The sequence below is a fragment of the Ceratotherium simum genome, chromosome 26, assembly GCF_057802395.1.
Source record: "Ceratotherium simum simum isolate JZ-2026a chromosome 26, ASM5780239v1, whole genome shotgun sequence".
In the NCBI taxonomy this organism is placed as follows: Eukaryota; Metazoa; Chordata; class Mammalia; order Perissodactyla; family Rhinocerotidae; genus Ceratotherium; species Ceratotherium simum.
Window position 1 is genome coordinate 18,708,613 of NC_141925.1, and position 24,707 is coordinate 18,733,319.

Genomic DNA, 24,707 nt, shown 5'->3' on the forward strand with positions numbered 1-24,707 from the left:
TCATTCCTGAGCCTGGAAGAGGTAAGGAGAGTGTGGACTGGGTACTGAGTAAAGGGATATGACCCAAGACCTTCTCGCTATGGGATAAAGATAGCAGTGCAAGTGTCAGGATGAGCAATCTACCACATTTTAAATTCTTGGAAGCTCTCAGTTAAATGATACTCCCTTAAACATTGATAAATCCAGATTGTGAAAAGCAAAGTTTTGCTATTTGATTAGCAGATTGCGTTTCTCTACTAGGCCAAACAAAACTCTGGCATATTTTAGTGGACTCCAGGAGGAGTATATCACAGCATATCCACATTCTAGTGGATGTTTTAAAAGAGGACTATAAGAGAAGTGCTTTGTCAAGGGCCAGAAGAGCAGGCAGGCAGATTGAAGGGGTGCATGGGCATTGCAGGCAGACAGGCCTGTGTGGGAACCTGAGGCTGTGTGACTTTGGGGAATATGACTTAATCTCTCCAAGTCTTAGTTTCCTCCTCTGTCAAGGAGGAAAAATAACAGTACCTTAAGCAAAGGGTGACTGCGAACATTAAGCAGGATTAATACGTGTGTTTGCTTGGCACAGTGCCTGATACCTGGCAAGTGCTGGGTAACTGATTGATATTATCATTACTGTTGTTGTTATTATTACTCAGTATTCTTGACAAGAGTCAGGGATCCTAAGAGATCCTTTGCTCTCTTCTCCAGCTCACTTGAATCTGCTAGGAAGTTTCACCCTCCATCTCTGGGTTGTGGTGAAGCCCTCATGGTCCTCACCTCCCTCCTCCTCCTGGACTCCCGGCTCTGGGGTCCCAGAGGCCCCAGGAACTGAGTCTGTGATTTATCTTTCACCAATGCCACTTTCCCCTTCTTTGTTTTCCCCAAAGAGAATCCTCAGGGTCTTAATTTAAAAATGATTTTGTTACTTGATTCCAGGAGGAGAAGACACCACCACAAACATGAGCCATGGGGGAAGGGAGACTTTTTCAAGGTGCCCACACTGTTCTCACAGCTATGACCTGAGGTCTGTAGATGCCACACCGAGATAAAACGTGACAGGCTAGGACTGTGTCTGACACGTGGCAAATGCTCAATAAATGGTGGTTCCCCTCCACTGGTCATGAATGCCCTAATGTCTGGGGTGACTTGAGGATGATGCCACTGTCCTAACCACATACCCAAGCCTCTCTGTATGGAGGTCTTGTCCCAGGGGTGAGATGGGGCACCCTGGCCTTTCATTTCTAAGATCTAGTTTTCTGCTTGCTTCTGTTTATCCAGCTCTTTCTTTTCTTTTTTCTCCTTCCTTCCTTCCTCCCTTCTTCCCTTCCTCTCTTCCTTCCTTCTCTTTCTTTCCTTCTCTCCAATTCTTTCTACCTTCCCTCCTTTTCTTTCTCAGTTGCTCTTTCTTGCTGTTTTATTCTTTTTCTCTCTTATTTTTCTTTCCTTTTCTCTGTTCCCCTCTCCTTTCTTCTCTCTCATTTCCTCTCTTTCTTCTTTCAACATCTAACATGGAAGATTTTGAGCTCATAACCAAGGAAAGACAAAAATCACACGTATGTCTTGCCATAAAGAATCTCATATCCCCAGGGGAAGGCAGAAGACCCAAAGGGAAATGGAGGGGGAGAAGGGCAGGATGCACAGGAAAGGCCCCTGCAGGTCTCACCGAGCCCCGGCCTGCCCAGACCTCTTGCAGTCCTTGTCTCTGGGTTTTCCCCGTGACAGTCTTGGGCAGGTCCAAGACAAACTCCAACTGTTGGGAAAAATCAGTGGAGGATGGGCTGTCCATGACCCCAATGGGGTTAGATTTTTCAGATGAACTGCTATAGGGTGAAGGGAAGCTCTTGAGGCTGGAGGCTCCAGGTGAGTGAGGACTGAGCCTGGAAAACACCCAGGGAAGCCCCCTGTGCAATAAGAAGCTTCAGAAAGTGCTCGGGGACAAGGACAAGAGGAGAATGGCTGGAACTGGACATAAAGTCGGTCAGCTGGTCTCTGACATACTCTAGACCAGGGGAAAAGCAGTATGTGAACACAACACGACACATCAGACACCTGAGCTTTGACGTCAGACTCTCTGGGCTCCAGTCTTTCCTCTACCACTCGCCTGCTTTGGTCGGGTCACTTGGCTTTTAGGAGACTCGGTTTCCCCACTGAGTAAGCCGGAGGATAGCAACAACTTTGTTGAGTTGTTGTGAGGAAAAAATGAGATTCCAAGGCTAAATTCTTAGCATGGGGTAAACACCCAAAAATATAAACTGAGGTTATTAAGCTAGACTGGAGAGAACAGACATCTAAGAGTTAGGAAGCCTGGTTTTGAATTCCATCTCAGTCATTTCCTGTTGGTGCATCCTTGGCAAAACTATAAAATCTCTCCAATTTCACTTTTCTCACCTGTGAAAAGGAATGTTGGATATCGAGGACCTCACCACCTCTAATATTCCTGAATCCTAATATATGGATGTTGAAGATAATTCATTGAGGCTTCCCATTATATGGTTCAGCTTGCCAGGGCAGTGGTCTAGGAGTCAGATGGTCTCGGATTTAATAAAAATAATAACAATAGGGACACAGATATGAAAAAAGTATCTTCTTAGCAGCTGATGTGGGAATCCTCCATAAAGCAAGACTGACATTGCTGAAGAAGGAGTTTGTTAAGATCACAGTGGGATAGAGCAGGGCTTGGCAAACTATAGCCTATGGGCAAAATTCAGGCCTCCTCCTGTTTTAGTAAATAAAGTTTTATTGAAACACAGCCACACCCATTCATTTACAATTGTCTCTGGCTGCTTTCACACTACAAGGGCAGAATTGAGCAGTTGCAACAAAGACAGTATAACCTAAAATATTTACTATTTTGCCCCTGGAGTGTAGATAGAAAGTAGAAGGAAGCCACAGGGGAGATCCAGGTTTAATGCTAAGAAGAAAGCTACTCTGCATATTATGAAGAACATACAATCAACAGTACAAAGAAATTTATGCACCCCTATGTTCATTGCAGCATTATTCACAATAGCCAAGACATGGAAGCAACCCAAGTGCCCAAAAACTGATTAATGGACAAAGAAGATGTGACACACACACACACACACACACACACACACACAGGAATACTATTCAGCCACAAAAAAAGACAAAATCATCCCATTTACAATAACATTGATGGACCTTGAAGGCATTATATTAAGCAAAATAAGCCAGAGAGAGAAAGACAAACACCATATGATTTCACTCTTATGTGGAAGATAAACAAACACACGAATAAGGAGAACAGATTAGTGGTTACCAGAGGGGGAAGGGGGCAGGGGGCGAAAGACGTAAAGGGGCACATATGTATGGTGACGGATAAAAACTAGACTATTGAGGGTGAGCAAGATACAATCTATACAGAAACTAATATATAATAATGTACATCTGAAATTACACAATGTTATAAACCAATACGACCTCAATGAGATAGATAGATAGATAGATAGATATAGATAGATAGACAGACAGACAGACAGATAGATAGATAGATATAGATAGATAGATAGATAGATAGACAGACAGACAGATAGATAAAAAGAAGGGAGCAGAAGGGTATGGTTGCTGGAAGGAGGGAGGAGGTGGAAGGAACCTGCTGCCCGGGGCATTCTAAAGGGGAGACTTGTAAAAAGAGACACATCTACTGAGTAATACACTGTTACACTGTGTGATAGGACCTCTCCACCGGATCCTCCCAAATACTCAGTTTCAATTCAAAATTCTTAATATATTTGGTGTTATTGGATTTCTAGTCTCCTTGTAAAATACTTATTAAATGTTTATTATGTACCAGTCACTCTTCTAAGTGACTTATGCTTCACAAATATTAACTTTTCTTCATAACAACCTGTGAAACAGTCATTATCCCCATTGTACAGATAAGGAAACTGAGGCACAGAGATTGTTGAGTAACTAAGTGGTGAGATGGATTTTGAATGCAACAGTCTGATTCCAGAGACTGTGCTATACTGCCTCTCTATCAGTTTCAGACTGAAAGTCTGTGCAGTGGACTCTTTAAAGTGCTGCCATATTCCCCTGGAGGAACAAAAGGCTTACTTCCCCACTGCCAGACCTCTTTGGAGAGTGCACAGCTAAGGAGAGCTGTCTCTCCCAGGGCCACGGCCCCTTCCCAGGGCAGCCTGCATCCATGCCTGACCCACATGGGGCTACAAATGCCCTCCCCTCTGCCCCCTCCACTCCCTCAGGAAAGCCTGAAAGGTTGTCTTAGCTTCAGAACTCCCCATGGGGTCGGCTGAGGCCCCCCACTGAAACTACATCATAGTGCAACTTCACCTTCTGCCCAATCCTGCTCCCTTCCCATCCATCTCCTTCCACAGGTGTTGATACCAAAGCACTCCCTGATAAAGCTCTGCAGGTTAGCCTCCTTCCCAGAGTCTGCTTCTCAGAAACCACCTGTGACAATTAGCCTGTGCTGACAAAGCGTCAGTGAGCATCCGGGTTACACGAGGATCTGAGGGGCTTGAGGCTTAACGTGCTTGCTCTCACCTTCTACCCCAGACACAAAAAAATAAATCTGTTTTCTTTCCCTGGGGCAAGCTCCTATCTTGTAGCCAGCTCCAAAAACTGGGTCCTCTTTCTGTGTCAACCTCCATGGTTTAGTTCTCTGCCCCAGAGTGAAAACAGCTGAAAACAGGTATAGTGGATTCTATGCTTTTTTGCCTTTTCTGGTAGGAGCACTTCCATTTTCCTGTAAGAAGCCACCCCTCCCTCACTCAGTCCATGTCATAGGTGCAGGGCAGCTCTCTCTCCCATCCTTCCTGCGCTAGCTCCTGAGTGATCACATGATCCAGAACTGGCCAATCAGAGTGTCCCATCCCCTGGTTGCAGGGATTGGTTTAAGATGGACACATGACCTGAATTGGTCCAATGATAATTAACGTGAAGAATTTTGCTGGTGCCTTTGGGGAAAAAGATGCTCTTCTTCTACTGGGATTTGCTAAGCTGCTAAAAATGTATATTTGGAGCTTCTGGGGGCCATGACAAAGGGAGAGCATTTCAAGAAATGAAGCCAATACAGAAAGAAGGAGAGTCAAGGGGTGAAAGAGACATCTCTGACCACATCATTTGAATGCCTGTTACCAGCCGTAACTAAAGCTTCACCCACCCCTGGACTTTTCAATTGTGTGCACAATAAACTTCAAGTGGGATTTCTGTCACTTGCAACTGAGAGATTCCTGAATAATATAGCAAGACCTCAGTGCAGAGAGTGGGAATGTAGGCCAGGTATTGGCTAGAACTTGTTCCCATGGGAGCATCCTACTTGCAATTTAGAGCGAGTTAAAGTCTAAGGACAATTTTCAGGCTTCTAGACAGTTGGGCTTTCTTGATCATAGTCATGCAGAACTTTGGAATTAGAGTCCTCATTCTCTGCCTGAAGGAGAGAAATACAAGTGGAGAACCATCCCTCCTTCCTCAAGTTCAGGAGCCCAGAGGCCTCACCTTCCTCAGGTATTTGTACGGGGCCATCACTGACTTCACGTGCTGCTGCAGCTCCTTGGTGAGCTGGTCTGGGTCATGGGACAGAGACCGTGGGGCCAGGACCACAAATGCCTTCACTACCTGCAGCGAGGATGAGGGCCAAGAGAGAAGGGGTCAGAGTGTGTCGTCATCTCCTAGGATAGTGCAAAATCAGTGTTATGACTTCCACCACAGCTATCACCTGTATATCCCCTCAATTACTCCTCCAGATATCCGGGGCAGGGGAAAGGGAGAAACTGAGGATAATAATGGCCAAGATTCCACCTCTCTCTCAAGTGGCTTATTGGATGCACAGGTAGGACTGTAGATTGAGACCAGGCTCACCTCATATCCCTGGGACAATGGAGAGTGATGGGGAGAAACTAGATATAAGAGAAGAGAGGAAAATAAAGACTGGGGACTACGAGCCTAAATGACTTTAACCTCTCCAAACTACAGTTTGTGTGCCTATAAAATGGAGCTCCAATTGTCATACTTACTTTCACGGGAAATGAAATGAATTCATATGCACAGCTTAGCTCAGTGCTTGGCACACAGGGTTTTCTCAGTAGAGGATCCCCTTCGGGCCCCATTTGCCTAGTGGCTCCCATATTTCCATGGGTGATATATCCCTTACCTTCCAGAGGTTTCACATGGTCAACTTCCTACAGAAACGTCCTTGGACATCAGCCCACACGTCTGCACCTTACCCTTTCCCTACACACACACCAGGCTCTGTTAGACTCCATCTGGCCTATTCCTATAACTCTGGCATTACAGGGGTCTTTCTTCTTCCCTGTATTCTCACTGTTGACCCCATGGCTCAGGGGCTCTATCTCTTGCCTCAAATTCCTCCTCATTCCTCTCATCAGGGATCAGATTCTCATTCAAATGCCAAACAGCAGTGGAATCCCTTCAGCCCCATAATAATAGACCTTATGTGGTGCTTGCTGTGTGCCAAGCCTTATTCCAAGCACTTTACAAATATTAACACATTTAATCCTCACAACAACCCCTCATCTTATGGATGAGAAACTGAGGCTCAGAGAAGCTAAATAACTCGCCCAAGCTCACACAGCTGGTAACCGACAGGGCTAAGATTTGGACCCAGGCTGTCCAGCCTCCAGAGTCCATGCTCTTAACCACCATTCTATACTGCCCTTGTCTACCAAATCTGCAGACCCCCAAGCTGCTGCTCGCCCATCACCTCTCCTCGGATGGGGTCCGGGCTGCTGACAACAGCCTCCTCCACCACAGCGGGGTGCTCCATCAGTGCACTCTCCACCTCTGAGGGTCCAATCCGGTATCTGTAGGAGAACCTGTCCTTCAGAGAAGCCTGGACACAACCTCTAGGCCAGCCCCAAAGTCTAGAACCAGCCAGAATAACGATCCAGATTACCCTTCCCAGCCCAGAAGCCAAGCTCACCACTGGAGTTAATGATACCATCTGCCCACCCCATGAGCTAGAAATATCCATCTTCGTCCTTGATTCCCCAGTCTCCCAGGAGCCAAAAATCCCCTCGAATGTTGGCTGCTGTCTTCTCAAGACTGTCCTGGTGAGTAGACAGAGTCGTTGTGCCTGCAAAGCCTAAGTGCTCTGGCCCAGGGCTGCCATGAACAGACGGCAGGTTGTGCTTTTACAACTTGAACAACTAAACACGGTGGGCTTGTCCTGAACCTGTCAACCCCAGCCCCCGGGTGGAACTGGACTTCCCTCTGTATTTTAGTTATTCCCCCAGGGCCTCTCACCTGCTCCCTGGGGTTCAGTCTGACGGGTCATATTGATGCTTCACTCACCCAAGCTCTAGGGCGCTTTCCCTGACCGATTCCTCCTTCCCTTCAACGGTCAGCCTAACCCCGGCTGCACTCCATGACCCTGCTCAAGGGCACCAAAGTTTATTAGACATTCTTCTTGGCTCCTTTGTTAGATCTGAAAGTTCTAGAGATAACAATAGCAAACCCCCAGGGTCCCGGGCATTGTGCATATTTCTACAGTGGCCGGGCCCCTCTATTCAGCTGAGGCACTTTTTCATGAGCAGTGAGAAAGTCTGAGGTTTGCCCCTTGTTAGCGCATCTTTATATCAAGTGTTTGTTCAAGTGTTGAGGTGTGGGCTCCAGGTTGGATGTTCAGTCACTGGGTTAGAAGGCAGCATAGGGAATTCACAGCCTAGCCTCCTCATTTGGAAAATAGGGGTACTGAAGATCAGAGAGATCAAGAGGCCTGTCAGAGGCCAAACAGCCATTACAGCTGGCAGAGCTGAGACCAGAAACCAAATCTCTTGGCCACCAGCTTGACTCTTTCTCCTGGTCACCATGCAGCCCCTGCTGGCGTTAACTCTGCGTCCTTGAGTCAACCCACCAACTCCTGAGTCTGTTTCCCATCTGTCGAGTGGGGAGAATCCTGGCGCATGAGGATAGAGGGGACAGCACACACGAAATGCTTGGAGAAGCACCCAGTGCGGCTGTGCCCTCTTCTCTGGGGCTTGACTTTCCTCTGTACAGTGGAAGTGATCATTTGGATCTACAGAAATTCTTTTATTTCACACACTCTTACGTAGCACTGTTCTAAGTGTTTTACAAAGATTCATGCCTTTAGATATCCATAATAACGCCGAGAGATATTATAATACATATTTTACAGGTGAGGAAACTGAGGCATGAGAGACCAGTAACTTGCCCAAGATCACACAGTAAATAGTGGAGCAGGGTTCTGAACTCAAGCAATTTGTTTCCAAGGACTTCATAGGGTCATTGGGAGGATCCAATGAGTTTAATGTATGCGAAGTGCTTTGGGACAGGGCTTATCACATAGTAAGCACTCAACAAATGGTAGCAACGATTATTATTGGATTTATTATTTCATTTATTATTTAATGTGTTTGAGGTCTTCCCTGCCCATTTTTCAATGATAACGGGCTTGGATGAGTCTTGTAATCTTTGGCTTCACCATCCTTACCTGTAAAGTGAGCCGGTTAGACTCAAGAATCACCTATTTCTAATGTGGCAAGGTCTGAAGGTACCTTGAAACCAAATGGTGGTCTCAATGTAGTGTCTAGCATGGCTCTGAAGGAGATCAGCGGCACGGAGCAGAGACAATAGTTGGGGGTGGGGGCAGGGCTGCCCTTGGGAAAACACCGCTGTATACAGTTGAGAGGCAATAAGCTTTCTGGCATGAAACACTTCTTGGCGGTGGAAAGGGGTGTCTGGAGAAAGATGATTCTTCAAATGGGGTCTTAGTGATGGGCTAAGGATGGCAGGGGTGAATGGCCAATCTCTTCTCTTGGCAAAGTGCCCATTCTTGGACACTGAACTCCCCCTTGTCCCTATGTCTTCCCAATGCCTCTTGGGAAGTTCATAACTTTGCCTCTCTCATCCCTCTCAGAACCCCTATCCCCACCAGGGGACAGAGAGACGAGAGGGGGTTCCTCACCACATAGCCAGAGAAGATGCCTATAGGCCTGATGGGCTTGACCCTGATGCCCAAGTCTCCTTCTGCACCAGGGGCAGGACATTGCCCTCGTCACCTATGACCTGGAGGAAGAAGCAGATTGATCTGCGTAACAGGAAATGGCTTGAACGGCAGTGTGGAAGGGCTGAGTTGGTCAAATAGAAGACCCTTTCACTAGTGGTCACTGAAAACAAGAGCCAGAAACCAAGGGAAGACAAGAGTTTTAAACCCAGATCTCCAATCCATCAGCCTGGGATGGTTTAGGAGAAGCCCCTTATTGAGACTGCACCAGAGGAGCTTGGGAAGATTCTTCTGGCCTTAGGAGCTGAGAAAATATAATAGCCTCCCATTAGCTTTGAGGCCTATGGACCTCAGACAGATCAAAACTCAAATGATGACTCTGCTGTCTTACTAGTTAGTTGTCTTTGAGCTATTTAAACTCTACATCTCAGGGCCTTCCTCTGTAAAACAGATAATGACAGCTTATTTCACAGGATTGTACGAGAATGAAATAAGATACTAAAAAAAGGGCTCTGTAAATGGTTATCACAGTCAGGGGTGGGAGAGCAGACAATTACACATAACACTGAATAAAAATTGTTACCCTTTAGATACATACACCCACACACATAACCATAGATACACATACACACATTCTATTTCTTGGGATTTAACCCAAAGAAATAAGGGAAAGGAGCAAAATTTTAGCTACAGCATATTCATTGTAGTGTTGTTTTTACTAGCGAAAAATTTGGAAATCACCTATTGACCAACACAAGGTGTAAAGAGTGGTGGAGCCACACTGTCTACTATGCAGTCATGAAAAATCATGCTGTAGATTGGTGCTAACTGACCCGGAAAGAGGGTCACCCAAGACTGATCAGTGATAAAAGTGAGTTACAAAATGATAAGAGTCATCCTTATTTTTTTTTAATGTATATATTTATATAACTAATGAGCTAGCCAATTGGCTAGCTCTTCAAAGCACTTTTCTCTGGATGATAAACATATGAATAATTTTCTCTTTTCTCTTCCTTTCTGTCTTCGTTCCTCCCTTTCTCCCTCCCTCCTTCTTAAATATTATTTTAATATCTTTACTTGCTATTGTTTTTCCTCAATGAGCAATGTAATAAGTAAATTACTGAAAAAATGGTGTTTTCCCTTCCTCCTTAGTGCCCCTAACAAACCTGCACATCATAATGGGGAATGGCAGGTCCCAGGCGGCCAGGTCTGATTCTCATTGTCTTGGAAACTCTGCAGGTGATTCCCTGTGGGAAGTGGTGGGCGGATCAGCAAACTTCAGGAGGATCACAGGTCACAGAAAAAGAAAGAAAGACTCAACAGAGCAGGTCCTGACACAGTCCTGAAGTGGCCTCTCATTTGGTGGCTCCCTCCCTCCCCTTTCCCTGGCTCCCGCCTTTACAACTCCCCAGGGAAGAGGAACTAACCACATTATAATCTCTTTAGAAGGAGCCATACTTTAATAAGAGACCACAGACACAAAAAGTCCTTTAAAATAACATGGGATTAAATTATCTCCCATAAGAGGACCAGCTCTGCTTGAATCCTGAAATGAATCCTACAGAGATGCTGGTGGCCAAGTGAGCAGACCCTAAACATGGCCTCCTATGAAAGGCTGGAAGCCCTTGCCATGACTCCATTGTCCTTCCCCACATGTGCAAAGTTCTTCCATATCACAGCCCTGCCATGAGTCTTCTCGGGAGTTCTGCCAGGGGACCCATTAGCCATAGAAGGATGTAAGGTAAAAGAGTAGAGAGGAGGAGGCGAGAAGTCCTGAGAGTGCTGAGAAGAAGCACTGGGAAAGGAGTTGGGGAAGGATTCCCCAGGTAGTTTGGGTAAGTGGCATAGTGTAGAGCGACGGGAATCCACATCATGCTCCCAGGGCCCCAAGAGTTCCAAGAAGGTCTCTCAGCAGGTGAGGTTGGGTCCTAGTGGGTTCCTCTCCCCACCCCTCACTTCAATCTGAGCAGCTTAGTACAGTGCCTGCATGTTCGATAAACTCAGTTCTCTGCAGAGACGCTACCCCGCTGCAGGGGACTTTCCTGACCACCATACCTGAAACAGCAGCCCCTCATCCTGCCTCACCCCATCTCACCTGCTTGACTTCTCTCCACAGAACTTCTCACCATCTGCCACGTCATATATTTATTAGTTTATGTCTCTCTCCTGACTCCCACTAGAATGTCATCTCTGTGAGAGCAGGAGCTTTGCCTGTTTTATTTCTGCTGAATTGTCAATATCTATCTCATAGTAAGTGCTCAATAAATATTCACTGAATAAACACATGATAAATGGTGGCTCATGTTTTTATTATCAAAGAGCCTTTCAAGCCCATTCACCAGCCCATGGTTCTAGGAGCAGGGACCATTTCTGTCTGGCCATAGAATTCTCGGATGTCCAGTCCTGTCTGGGCCCTCCAGCTCTCCAGAGTGTCTGGAAGGAAGGTCTCCCCTCTGCTGAAGCAGTTCTGTAGATATGGAAACTTATACCTGAAAAAGAGAAGAGAGGTAAGTGTTCCCCTGAGCCTCCCTGGAACCAAACTCTGCCTAGAGCTGGATTCTAGGTGCTTTGACGATGAAGTTAGCTTCATGGGGCTAACTGTGCTCAGAGGGCCAGATAGATGAGCACGTGTGTATGTGGGGGAGGCAGGAGGAGGCGCCAATAGACCAGAGGCTCTTTCCAATCCCTAAAGCCCCGTCGCCTGGAAAGATCCTGTTGAACCAACATCCAGTAAATGATGGGGGCTCCTACCACATTGTTGACTGGGGAGCTGGGCAGGGCCTGGAGGGAGAGAGCCAGCTGACACTGCCCATCAGGTCAGATGCCAAACTAACTGGTAGGCACAGTGGTTATGAGCATGAGCTGTGGAGGTGGGCTCCGGATTTAAATCCTAGCTTCTTTGCTGTGTCTATTTCAGGCCAAATGAGCCCCAATTCTCACGCACCCTCAAACCAAAAAGGACAGAGAAATGACCACCTATCATTATAGAGAAAAGGTCCAGGACTAACTTAGAACATTTTTATCAAATCCTAGCAACCTATTCCTGTCAACGTAATGAGATGCCCCCATAAACACACCTCTAGAATTACATAAATCCCCAGTCACCAAGGGAAAGAGATCAGCCACTGTAGCAAATCAGCTGTGTGGTCTTGATTAAGTCCCTTAACCTCCTAGGACAAGCTTTATAATAGATTAATTACAGCCCTATTATCCTAAAAATATTTTTGGGACATAATTCAGGTATAAAACTGCTTTGAAAAGTTAACATCGCATATAGACAATTCAGAAGATGTGCTACTAAAAAACAGCCAGTACTGAATACTTGCCAGGCCCTGTGCTATCTCATTGAATTCTCACAATAACCTCACAGAGTTCGTATTATCACTCCCATTTTAAAGAGGGGAAAACTGACTCAGAGAGTTAAGTAACTCGCCCAAGGTCACAGAGCCAGCAAGTAGTAGAACCAGCATTTGCACCCTGTACTCTCAACTGTTATGTAACACCACCTCCATCCATGCTTTGCTTTGTGAAGAATTTATTACAAAGATGGTTTAGGCAAAAATATATAGAAAAAATGATAAACATTAGTGCATGATGTAATTATTTCCTCTGAGTGCTCTTGATGAACTGGTATAAGTCATGAAGATCATCCCATTTCCCTTACTGCCTTGCCTTACAGGAAGCTCAACATGCAATTATCCAGTTATTTGCTGTACTTCTCCTTACTCTCTTTAGTTTCCCCTCTTCTCCATCTCCACCCTGTATTTTCCTAATAGGCTTTATAATTTTACATTGTTTTCATGTTGTTGTTTTTTTCTATTTGTGATGCTTAAAAGCCACTTCAAATCCTTTTTTGGAAGGAGGCAGAGTAAGTTTTTGTTTAAAACAGAGAATGACAAAATCATCTGAAGAGAATCTCCTGAGAGAACCCAGACCACGCCAGACCTTTTGACCTTTAAGGACATCATCCATGCCTCAGTTTGCTCCTGGGGTCTCTGTTGCCAGCAAAACAGAAGTCTGGGTGGGCCGTCAACTGCTACAGAGACCTGGAGGCCCCAGGATGCCAGTGACCCAACTCCCTATCACAACAGAGTCCAACGTAGGGCATGACTTTGCAGGCAAAATGAGCCCATTTCCATTGCTTTGTTGCCCCAGGGTAATGTGGTTTATAGATTTCATTTAATGGCTACCCCATCAAGTTCCACTAGAAAAACTCATATTTATTCTTCAAAACTTCTTGTAGATAACAGCCCCAAACTGGAAATAACCCTGATGTCCATCAACAACAGGATGGAAAAAGAAATTGTGATGGATCCACAGAATGGAATACTATACAGCAATTGAAGAGAACAAACTTCTAATATGTGCAACAATCTGGACAGTAATCACAGGGAATGTTGAGTCAAAGAAGCCAGGCACAAAAGATTACATATTGTATGATTCCACTTATACGAAGTTTAAGAAGAGGCTAAATTAATCTATGGTGGTAGAGGCCAAAAGAATGATTAACTTATGAAGGGGTATGGACAACGGCCTGAGGGGGTATGAGCACTGTCTGCAGTGGTGGGAATGTTTCACATCTTGATCTGGTGGGGGTTACATGGGTGTCTTCTATGGACTGAATGTTGTGTCCCCTGCAATCCACATGCTGAAGCCCAGCTTCCCATGTGATATTTGGAGGTGGGGCCTTTGGGAGATAATTAGATTTAGATGAGGTCACAAGAGCAGGGCTTCCATGATGGGGTTAGTGTCCTTATAAGAAGAGGAAGTGACACCTGAACTCGCTCTCTCCACCATGTGGAGACAGAGGGAAAGGCAGCCTTCTGCAAGCCAAGAAGAGAGTTGTCACCAGGAACCCAACCATGCTGGGCCCCTGATCTCAGACTCTCAGCCTCCAGAACTATGAGAAGTAAATGTCTGTTGTTTAAGCCACCCAGTCTATGCTATTTTGTTACAGCAGCCTGAGCTGACTAATAAAGTGTCTAACATAGGTAAATTATTTTCAAGCTATATACTTAAGATGATTGCACTATATGCACACACACGTACACACAAACGTGCACATACACATACATATGGCACCACCTCCAATATTCCATTCCTCTCTTTTACACTTGATTCACCACCATCCATCTGATACTTGACACCATTAAATATGTATTGAGTAAATGAATGACCCATGATGCCTGTCTCCTGAATATATTTCTTTTATCTGTATATGGGTCTGTCTCCTTCCATGGACCATGAGCTCTATGAGAGAAGGGACCATTTCCATCTCACTTACTAACCACTGTCCATCTGTGTGACAAGGGTTTGTCAAAATTAGGTGAATTGAAAGAAACTGCAATAAACTGGAGTGTGCAAACCTTGGGCTCACTCTGACCATCTGGTGCAAACTGGATCCTCTCTTACCTTTAGAATGACCAGCGGGTCAAACTTTGGTAAGAGATGGATAAATGTGCATGCTCCTGATGTCCAGGGTTCCAGAAACGAAGCCAAGAGGTTCAATATCCAAGCTGTGTCTGAGATGGTCCATATTATGCCAGAGGCTTTCAGCTCTGTCCACATGCTGAGAACATGGAGGAAACACAAGTACATATACATGAGTGCATGCTTGGGTGAGTGGAGCATGAGTGTGTGCATACGTGTGGCGAGGGGTAGGTCTGTGTGCACACGTGCGTGTGGACCTGAGTGTGTTTATGTATGTTTGTAGGAGTGTGTGTGTGAGCAGGCAGGGGGAAGAAGTTTTCTCTCCACACATCCTGTATCAAGAAGGGACAAGTATTCACAAGGTGTGACCCCAGCTCCCATGACTTAGGTAATTGGGTCTCACTCATTTTATCCCCAGAATGTAGTACAGTTTTGGTGTATGGTAACCACCCAGGTAATGTTTACTAAAGGAAGACACCTGATTGAATATTCTAACAAGAGGCCTTGCTAAGTTCAAGTTTGGCTGGGTAGACCTTTGGTTATCTTTTCTTGAAGAATCATGAATTTCCTGAGCACAGCTGAGGGTCTGGTACAGGGCAAAACTTGTTCCCTTTCTTCAGGCCAGAATAAAAGGTATTAGGCCTGTCTTAAAGCAAAAATGATTTAGGCTAGACATGAAGAACTTCCTTGTGGCTGGGAATCTCCATAGTGTGTGTCCCTTCCTGAAGATAATTAATGCTTTCAGTTCTGTAGAGAAATTGGGTCATAGCCTATTAGGGCCAAATTTTGGAGGGGCTGGGAATTTAATATCCTAGAAGTGATTTATCTTCTCATCTTTTAGAAACTGCATTTTACTATAGCTTTTCCATGAAATAATTTCTATTAAACAATTTAATTTTCTGGCACCACTGGCTCACATGTGGGGCACTTAAGTTTTTGAGGGTTTTTTGCATTAAAATATTTTTCCACTTCAAATAATAAAATTAACATGGTAAGCAGGATCCACTGAAAAAGACCCTGAAGAGCTCTGTTATTATGGCATGACAAACTTGGCGTGGTATTTCCTGATTCCACTGACAGGGTTGATGTAGAGGGGAAAGACATTCTGAATTAGGAGATCTGAGATCCAGAAATTCTGAGACCTCAGTTCATCTAATTAACCCAGTTACAGCTTCTACTTCAATGGATTTGAAAAGTAATTTGCTGCTGACAAAAAGGCCCTCTTGGAATCTGTAGCATCAAAGCAAATTACCAGCACCCCGAAGGACAAGACACAGAGGAGTCTGGGGAGAAACGCATACAACCTTGATGTTAATCATTCAGTCTACTAGACACGTGGCTCAAAGCATTGAAGAGGTGTTGAGATCCCATGTTATCTGAAACAGAAATGTCCACCAGAGGTCACTGGATACCCAGCTTGCTAAGCCATGCTCCCTCGTGTCCCCCTTCCCAACCGTCTATCTCAGAAGCATCAGATGGTAGCCCACCCCAGTAGAACTCAATTTGAGCTCAGGCAAGTCTCAAGGCCTGGTCGTGTAGTTCTCTGTAAAGAAAGAGCTCTTCTTACCCAGCATCCATCCTGGCCTTGATGCCCAGGCTTGAGTGGGAGTGTTGTGCCATCTTGGGAAGACCACTGGTCCCGCTGGTGAAGTCGATGGCAGCTGCTTCTTGGCTTCCAGTCTCCACACAGCGATGTGTGGATGTTTCTCTGACAGAGACACGGACTGTCACCTTCTCAGATCTGCCCTGGACACCAGATGTCCTGGTGACTCATCTCTTCCCACCTCCCCCCACGCTGGCAAGGGCAAGTCAGCCAACCCACTTCAGAGGGGGGCTGATGAAAGGTGAAGATTATGAGATTCTGAGTCAGTCAGACTTGGGCTTGAAAACCACTCGGGTTTGGCACTTTGTTAACTGTGTAATGTTGGACCATTTATTTAAATTCTCTGAGTCTCACTTTCCATATCTGTGAAATGGGATCAACAATACCTGTCTGTTTTATTGAGTTATTGAGAAAGTTAACTGTAATACAAAGGAAATGAGAAAGAACTCAATAAATGTTGATCTGATTGTTGTTGGGAACCCCAGCATGATACCAGGTGAGGAGAAGGTGCTCAGTTAGTATGAATTTTCCCAGGACACCCTCTTCCATTCCCATGAAGCATCCGCACATCTCCCGGACCCCTCCTCCAGTGTCCCAATTTTAAGTCTCAAAGCTAGGCTCATGCTGTCTACTTCTCTGACACTTATCTTAAAGACCATGAAATTAGAAAAGCTTTCATTCCCCCCACGGGTTTCCTAAGGTATGTGTCTCTAATGCGGAGATTTCAGACACGTGACAGGAAAACTCATTCTTCCAGCCAGTCCTGCTGTCAACGCCTGGAAGGACACATAGAGTCCTCTGAAATGAGAAGTAGCCTAGCTTAGAGATACAGAAGGTGGGAAGAGGAGCCTGGAAACTCAGTCTACGAGCCTTCTCTTGTGTTTTGCCTCATACACTCTTGGCCTCACCTCTGATTCCAGAAATGGTTGCAGTGAACAGCTCTGGGTGAGTTTCAATGCATACGGTGTTTCTATTGTGGACCATGGATGATTCACTTTGTGCCCCAGGGCTTCTCTGTTGCCATCAGGGCATGGGACTCTGAGCCTGCTCTGCATCATGTGTAGCCCAGAAGTGTGGGGTAGATAATGCCCCCCAGTGCAACTCTCCACCACTGGGGGTCGGGCGCTGATGGGTCAACATGGTCAATCCTCTAGTGGACAATCCTGAGAGGCATTCGGTGTGCTCCTCAGAAGGTTCCTACAGATCAAGCGCCACTTATCTGTGCAGTGACTCAATAATAAACTCTTGCATTAGCTTTTCCTTTTTCCCTGCTTCACTCTCCCCAGTCCCACACTCTGCTCCCTGGACCTCCCCAATAAAGCACCTGCACAGAAGTGCATGGTTCTCTTTCCACTTTTGGTGAAAACTCAGGCTAAGACATGTAGATACTCAACGCAGTAGTGTTTTGAGGTCCAGCCACCCATTCTGGCTTTTCTCAGACACCAGTAGCTTCATTTTCAGAGAAGGGCAGCCACGTGCCACGGTGTCCACTGCCTGGGCCACTTCATCCCCAGCCACGATGGCCCTGGCCTTGGACAGCTGTAGCCTATACAGAACGTCTTGGCTTTCATTTGGATAGTCCGGGGCATGAAGACGAGGCCTGGAGAAGCCAAATGGCTTAGAGAGAACTGGAAGGGAGGGTTGTCTTCTTCCCCAGAGAAGACCGATGTAAACAGCCAGTGGGGAGTAAATGGGGGGGCGGGGAGGAGGTTGGGTAGTAGTGACCAATGGGGAGTAATAATAACAATGGCACTGAGCATCAGAGAGTGATTTCAACCCAGATTTCCCTGGGTTGTCAGAGCTGTAAGGAGTCCACTGAGACTAAGGAGAAAAACTGAGTTACCTAATGTCACACCATTGACAGTCTAAGGCCAGTACAACCCCTCCACCCCGACTCCACATAAAACGCCCTGCAGGAGTTTCCTGTATCCAGACTCACACAGTCACTAAAATAAGGAAAGGACCTGGAACTGTCTGTGGTCCTGCAGCACGGTGGTGCTCTAGGTCCCGGCTGTTTCTCCCAAACCTGGGACCCTGAATGCACTTGCGTAGGCAAGAGTGCTCTTGGTCTTTCTTTGCTTTTGTTTCTATCTTGAAGAAACTCTTGTGACTTTGTTTTATTCTTTTGGAGAGTAACTAGACTTATGTTTCACATTTTATGAAACTGATTTCACACGTTCCTCCTGTTAAATAGCTCTTACCCCTGGTTCACTTTCTTTCCACTCTCAGCATTTCAGGAGCCACATAAAAAATACTTTATTGCTAAAAAATGCTAACCATCATCTGAGCCTTCAGTGAGTTGTAATCTTTTTGCTGGTGGAGGGTCTTGTAAAAAACACAACATCTGTGAAGCGCAATAAAGCAAGGCACAATAAAATGAGGTATGTCTGTAATTTGATGTACGTATACATTGTGAAATGATTACCACAATAGGTTAACATCCATCACCACACGTAATTACAAATTTTTTTTCTTGTGATGAGAAAGATCTATTTAAGATCTATTCCCCTAGCAACTTTCAAATATATGATACAGTGTTGTTAACTATAGTCCTCATGCTGTACAGTACATCCCCAGGACTTATTTATCTTATAACCACCAGGACTTATTTATCTCATAACTAGAACTCCTCATCCCTTCTTGAACATCACCCAGGTACCCCGAACTCAACAGTTACCAAATTGAACTAGTCGTATTTCCCCAACACCCCCATGCCTGCTTCTCCCTGTGTCCCTCACTCCAGTGAAAGAGAGCCGCATCCACTCAGTTGCCCAAGTGTCTGTGACTTCTCCATCTCCCTGGCCTTCTTCCTTTACCATATGTCATTCATCAGAAAATCCTGCTATAAGCTTCCTCCTCATTGTCTCCTAAACCCATCCACTCATCTCCACCTCCACCACCCCAGCCAAGTTGAAGCCGCCATCATCCCTCGTCTCCCATCTGGGTTTCTCACCCCCGTTCTTGTCCTCCTTCATCCTATTGTCTACGTACCAACCAGAGTGACCTTGTACAAACAGAAAATGATCACATCACTCAATACGTCCACGGTTTCCCATTCCTCACTGGATAAAGGCCAGAACCCTTACCACGGCCCCTAGGGTCTGCAGTTCAGCGCCCACCCATCTTTCCAGGCCCATTTGCCACCCTTCCTCCTCGCTGCCTGGACTCCAGGCACACAGACGTCCTTGCAGCTTCTCTCATCATTTTCAAGCCTCCCTCCCCTCTGTGCATTCCCTCTGCTTGGAGCACTCCTCTCTGCCTCTCCTCCTGGCCAAATCCTACTCATCCTTCAGATCTCAGCCCAAATTTCACTTCCACTGAGCCTTCTGTGACCCCCTCAGATTAGTCAGTTAGAGTCTCCTTTTACAGCAAGATTGTCAAACTTTTTCTGCAAAGGGCCAACAGTAAATATTTTAGGCTTTGTGGGCCAGACGTTGTCTGTCCCAACTGCTCAAGTCTGCCATTATTGTGCAAAAGCAACCAGAGAACCTCTGAGCAGGGCATGGCTGTGTTCCAATAAAACTTTATTTACAAAAACAGGCGGTGGGCTGGATGTGGCCAACAAGTGACAGTTTGCCAAATTTTCTTTAATAGGTTCTTATGAAATTCTCATGCCACTTGTCAAAATTGTGACTAAATAATTATGTGTGCAATTAATAGTTTAATAGCTATCTTTCTCCAAAGACCTGTAAGTCCCATGAGTACACAGACCATGTTTTGTTCACCCCATACTAGCAACCTCTAGCATAGTGCTTGGCACATAGTTTGCATAAATAAATGGAAGAAGGATAGTATTTCCATACGAGGAGGGACAGCACGCTATGGGGAGGGGGCATCTTTGAGGGGGTGGTGGTTGCACTTCTCTGCCATCAGTTTCTTTCACAAGGGAGACAGTGCCCAGTCCAGGTGCTCAATTACCAACCTGCTCGCATGCAGCCCAGGGTCACCAGCCACCACTCAGGCACTCAGGGCAGCACCACCACCACACGGTCCCCACGCTGCAGGCCACACGCCCCCAAGAGGACATCGGCCACCTGCTGGCTGAGTCCACGTAGTTGGCTGAAGTTCCACATCACTTCATCCTCATCACTGCTCACGCACCACAGGGCTGGGCTGGGTGGCCACTTCCCAGCCTGCAGAAAGAGAAGACCTACTGATCAGGCTGGGCTGGTACATGAGCACATAGAATAAATGCCCGTCTTGGGATTGCCCCACCAATGCTTAGTCAGCTTTTTAATCTCAGGACCCCTATACATTCTTAGAAGTATTAAAAACCCTAAAGAATTTTTATTTATATGGATTCTATCAATATTTACTGTACTAGAAATTAAAACTGAGAAATTTTATAAACGTGTGCTTTTAAAAGTAACAGTAATAAACCCATTATACAGTACCACAAATAGGATACATTTTGATACAGAGGTAAGTATACTTTCCAAAACAAACAAAATAACGAGAAGAGAGGCATCAGTTTACATGGTTGCAAATCTCTTTAACGTCTTCCTTAACAGAAGACAGTTGGATTTTCTTTTCTGTTTCTGCACTTACTTTGTTGCAGGATCACCCATCATGGAGCCTCTGGAAAATGCCACTGTGCACTTGTGAGAGAGTGAAAGTGAAGAAGGCAACTGTTACCTTAGATTTGTGTATTTATTTATTTATTTATTAATTTATTTCTCTCTCTCCCGTTCTCTCTGTGTATTTATCTTTGTTTTCCTTTTTTATTGTGGTAAAATGTATATAACATAAAATTTGCCATTCAAACTATTTTTAAGTGTACAGTTCAGTGACATGAAGTACATTTACATTATTGTGTAACCATCACCACTAGCCTGCTCCAGAACTTTTTCATCATCCAAAACTGAAACTCTGTACCCATTATACAACAACTCCCCAGTCTCACCTCCCCACCAGCCTGGTAACCATCACTCTACTTTCTGTCTCTATGAATTTGACTACTTTAGGCACCTCATACAAATGGAATCACACAATATTTGTCCTTTTGTGTCTCGTTTATTTCACAATATAATGTCTTCAAGGTTCATCTATGTTGTAGCAGACATCAGAATTTCATTCTTCTCTAACGTTGAATAATATTCCTTGTATGGATATGCCGATTTTGTTTATCCATTCGTCCACTGACGGACATTGGGTTGTTCCTACCTTTCGGCTATTGTAAATAACGATGAGCAGGGGTGTACAAATATCTCTTCAAGACCCTGCTTCTGATTCTTTGGGGTATATACCTAAAAGTGGAATTGCTGGATTATATGGTAATTATTTTAATTATTTAATTTTTAAAATCATTTAATTATTTTAAATTTTTTGAGGAGCTGCCACATTGTTTTCCATGGAAGCTGTACCATTTTACATTTCCATCGGTGACACAAAAGGGTTCCAATTTGTCTTAGTTTTGTTTTGAGATAGTTTTGATTTCACAGTCTCTGGTATCCTCAGCAGTCCCCGTATCACAGTTTGAGAGCAATAATGCAAGTCAAAGAGAAAATGTATTGGTAATTGGGTTAGATATTTCAAAATTCCTCTCCATAGAGTTGTACCATTTTGCACTTTGCCCAGTAATGTGTGAGTGTCCATTTCCTCATAGCCCTGCACACAGAGCATATTGTCAAACTTTTATATTTAACTGCACTGGGAGGTAAAAAATTTTATTTCAGTTAAGTTTTAATTTTCATTACTCTTCTTAGGAGTGAGGCTGAGCATTTTTTCTTATATTTAAGGGCCATTCGAGTTCACTTTTCTGTGAACTCTCCTTTCATCTACTTTGCCCACTTTTACGTTGGGTTGTGTCTTTCCATTCTTGACTTCTAGGAGCTCTTTCTGTGTTAGGGATATTAACTCTTCTGCTGTGGTATGAGTTGAACATTTTTCCCCTGGTTGTCATTAGTCTTTTGATTTTGCTTATAGTGTTGTCAATGGAGAGGTTTTTCGATGTTTATGTAGCAGATTTATTAAATCACTTCTTTTATGGATTCAGGATTTTGAGTCATGGTAGTAAAGGCCTTCCTCATTATTTTAAGGAGGTCTAACTTTTATAGAAAAGCCAGAAATATAAATTTTTATCTGAAATTTTTCAATTTTAAAATGTTCACCAAATTTTTTTAAGAACTCTGCACCACAAGCCATCTCCAGCCTAGAGGCCCAGCACTGGTGATTTCTGCACTAAGGTTGTATCACGGTGTCGGGTCCTCATGACAACACCACGGTTATGATTCCCTTTGAGTGCCATTCTTTTAAGCCCATGCTGGCAGATCCACCTCTCCCCCAATCCCAGCCAAGATGAATCCTTCTTTCCTCCACAAAAGCGCACAGAACTTCAAGTGAAGGAGTGGCAGGATCAGCAGTGAATGAGGTGGAATTATAGAACTCCAGGCAGGAAAAGAAAATTAGAAATTTCTGCATCACTCTCTTTCTCTGATGTCTCATGTTGGAGCACTTCTGACAATCCCTGCCTAGTGGCCATCCTGCTTACACACCCTTGATGACAAGGATGCATAACTTTCTGAGAAGACTGATTCAGTCTTTGGTCAGTGCTGACTTTCTCTTATTAAACCCAAAGCCACCTCCTCTATGACCCCAACACATTAGTCCTTGTTTCACTCTGGGAGGTCACAACAGAGCACATGCAGTATGTGCAGCAAACTGTGTGTCAGCTGTCCACTCTGCACCAATCTCCTAGGCTCGTCTTTCTGCCACGTTCATGCTCTCTTGCTCCCACCCCGTGCTGCCTTCATAGAAAGTAGACATCTTCATAGCTCATCCTAGTGCCTGACATGTAAGTGCTCAATAAATATTTATTGAACGAACGGGTGATTAATGAACTCAGTCAATTTGTCCAACTCTGTGCCTCTTCCCCTACCCCACTACCTTCTCCACGCCAGCCCAATGATCCACCACAACACTAGCAAAGTTAAACTTGGCAGGGACTTCTTGGTGGCCCCACTGCAGGGCTGCCAGTTTCCTGGTGAGAATGTGGACAGTGCGACGGGACATCTGAGCCCCGACAGGATACTAAGCCCCTGGAGTCTCCGCAGCCAGTGCATAGTCAGACCTGTGAAGGAAACAGGAGACAGAGGTGAGTCTTTCCTGTATAGTCATCAGTTCCTTAAGGAGATTCATCCCAGCCTTACAGGGATCTTCCAGAAATTAATGTGTTGTGCTTATGAGTGAATTGGCACTCAGCATCCATTTCAGTTTCCTTCTGGTGTGCCATTCTCCAAAAACACAACAACCTGTCTAGATCCTATCTCTCCAGCACCTCTGTGAACACCCAATTCCATGCAATAAATCCCTTCGTGCTTAAAAAACAATGGTATGGTAGACTGAATTGTTGTTCCCAACAATTTGCCCCCTCCTTGTAGTAGGATATATGTCCCCATTCATTTTCATGTGACTTGCCCAGTGAAATCTTTCAGAACGTCAAGTGGTATCCAGCTCTCATTGACTCTGGCTTGCCCATGGGATACGCTTTGGTCAACGAGTGCATGAGATGGTGTGGTTGGTCAGGAACTCTTGCATCTCTGCCCTCTGTCATGAGAGCAGCATGTCTCAGACAGGTGCCTACCTTCAGCCTGGGTCCCAGAATGACAGCACATGTGAGTTGAGCTGAGCCCAGCAAATCCATGGCCAACCCACAGACCCAGGGGGAAAATATGCATGGTTACAAGCTCCTGAGATGTCCCGGATGTTTGCTACTGTGGTAAATGCTGACTAATACAAGTAGCATCTATTTCCTTCAACTGAACCTTGACTGAGACATCTTGAATACTAAGCATCCAGCACAGAGAACCTAACACAGAGAAGCACTGTAGAAATTGTAACAGTTGTAATTATCGTTTCCATCTATGCACTGGCTCCAGGGAAGGTAGTTCCAAGGCTGTGCAGGCTGGTCTCTGAGTTCCTCCATGTGCACCTTGATGGGGGTTGCAGAATTTAAGTCTAATGACCTTTGATTCCAGGAGTCTTGCCAATTGGCTGCATTTCTATCCCGTTACCTAGGCAGCAGCAGCCAGAATGCTCAGGGTCTCTGACACTTGTGCCTACTCTCCTATTTTCCAAAAGAACAAGATTTGTAGAGTGAAGAAGAAGGAGTGAAGATTTCCTTAGCAGCTCCCGGGCATGAATATTGATTGCTTTTGTTCCTGCCGGTCCCTCTCTCTTTCCGTGGCTGGCTCTTTCTCATTCTTCTGGCCTCACCTCCTCAGAGATGCCTCCTTCCCTGATCACCACCCACTCCTATTCCTCTTTGACCACCCTTCTCCCACATACCCCAGTCCCCCCTTTTGTTGTGCTAAAGGCCCCGCTTCCTTTGCCCAGTGCGGCCTCCTCCCTCAGACCTGGCAGATATTCCCTTTCGAGGACCCTAGGGATTGCAGACTGCTTTCCCCTGGGGATTTTCACTCGCCTCAATGGCCCTGACTTCTAAAGATTGGTTAGAGCCATCATGAGGCATGATCCCATCAGTCCACTCCTTGCAGCAGTGTTCACCTGCCAAGTCCCTTCAGGAAGTCTCTCTGGGGATCTCTTGGTCTACCCTTCTCCTGAGCAGACAGCTCCAGAATCCTTACAGCCTTGGAGGAGAGCATAGCTAATCGAGCAGAGAGTTCCAGAATTCCCCCAGCCTTTGAGGAGAGCACAGCTAATCATTAACTGTGGACAAGCCAGAGCCCTACTTGGGGTAATGCCAGTCCTCCATGTTGTGTTTGT

At 45.3% G+C, this 24,707-nt stretch overlaps 1 pseudogene across 1 annotated transcript; it reads right to left on the reverse strand.

The window, feature by feature from the left end:
* On the reverse strand, window positions 1-24,248 carry LOC106800131 (acyl-coenzyme A synthetase ACSM2B, mitochondrial-like; annotated as a pseudogene). The gene is made up of 14 exons (XR_015556450.1): window positions 22,869-24,248; window positions 19,906-20,116; window positions 17,378-17,583; window positions 15,948-16,104; window positions 14,363-14,519; window positions 11,652-11,731; window positions 11,316-11,439; window positions 10,117-10,197; window positions 8,912-9,012; window positions 6,904-7,034; window positions 6,689-6,788; window positions 5,464-5,583; window positions 1,646-1,732; window positions 1-12 (listed from the first exon to the last, which is right to left on the reverse strand). The product of XR_015556450.1 is annotated as an acyl-coenzyme A synthetase ACSM2B, mitochondrial-like (transcript).
* Window positions 24,249-24,707: the final 459 nt, after the last annotated feature.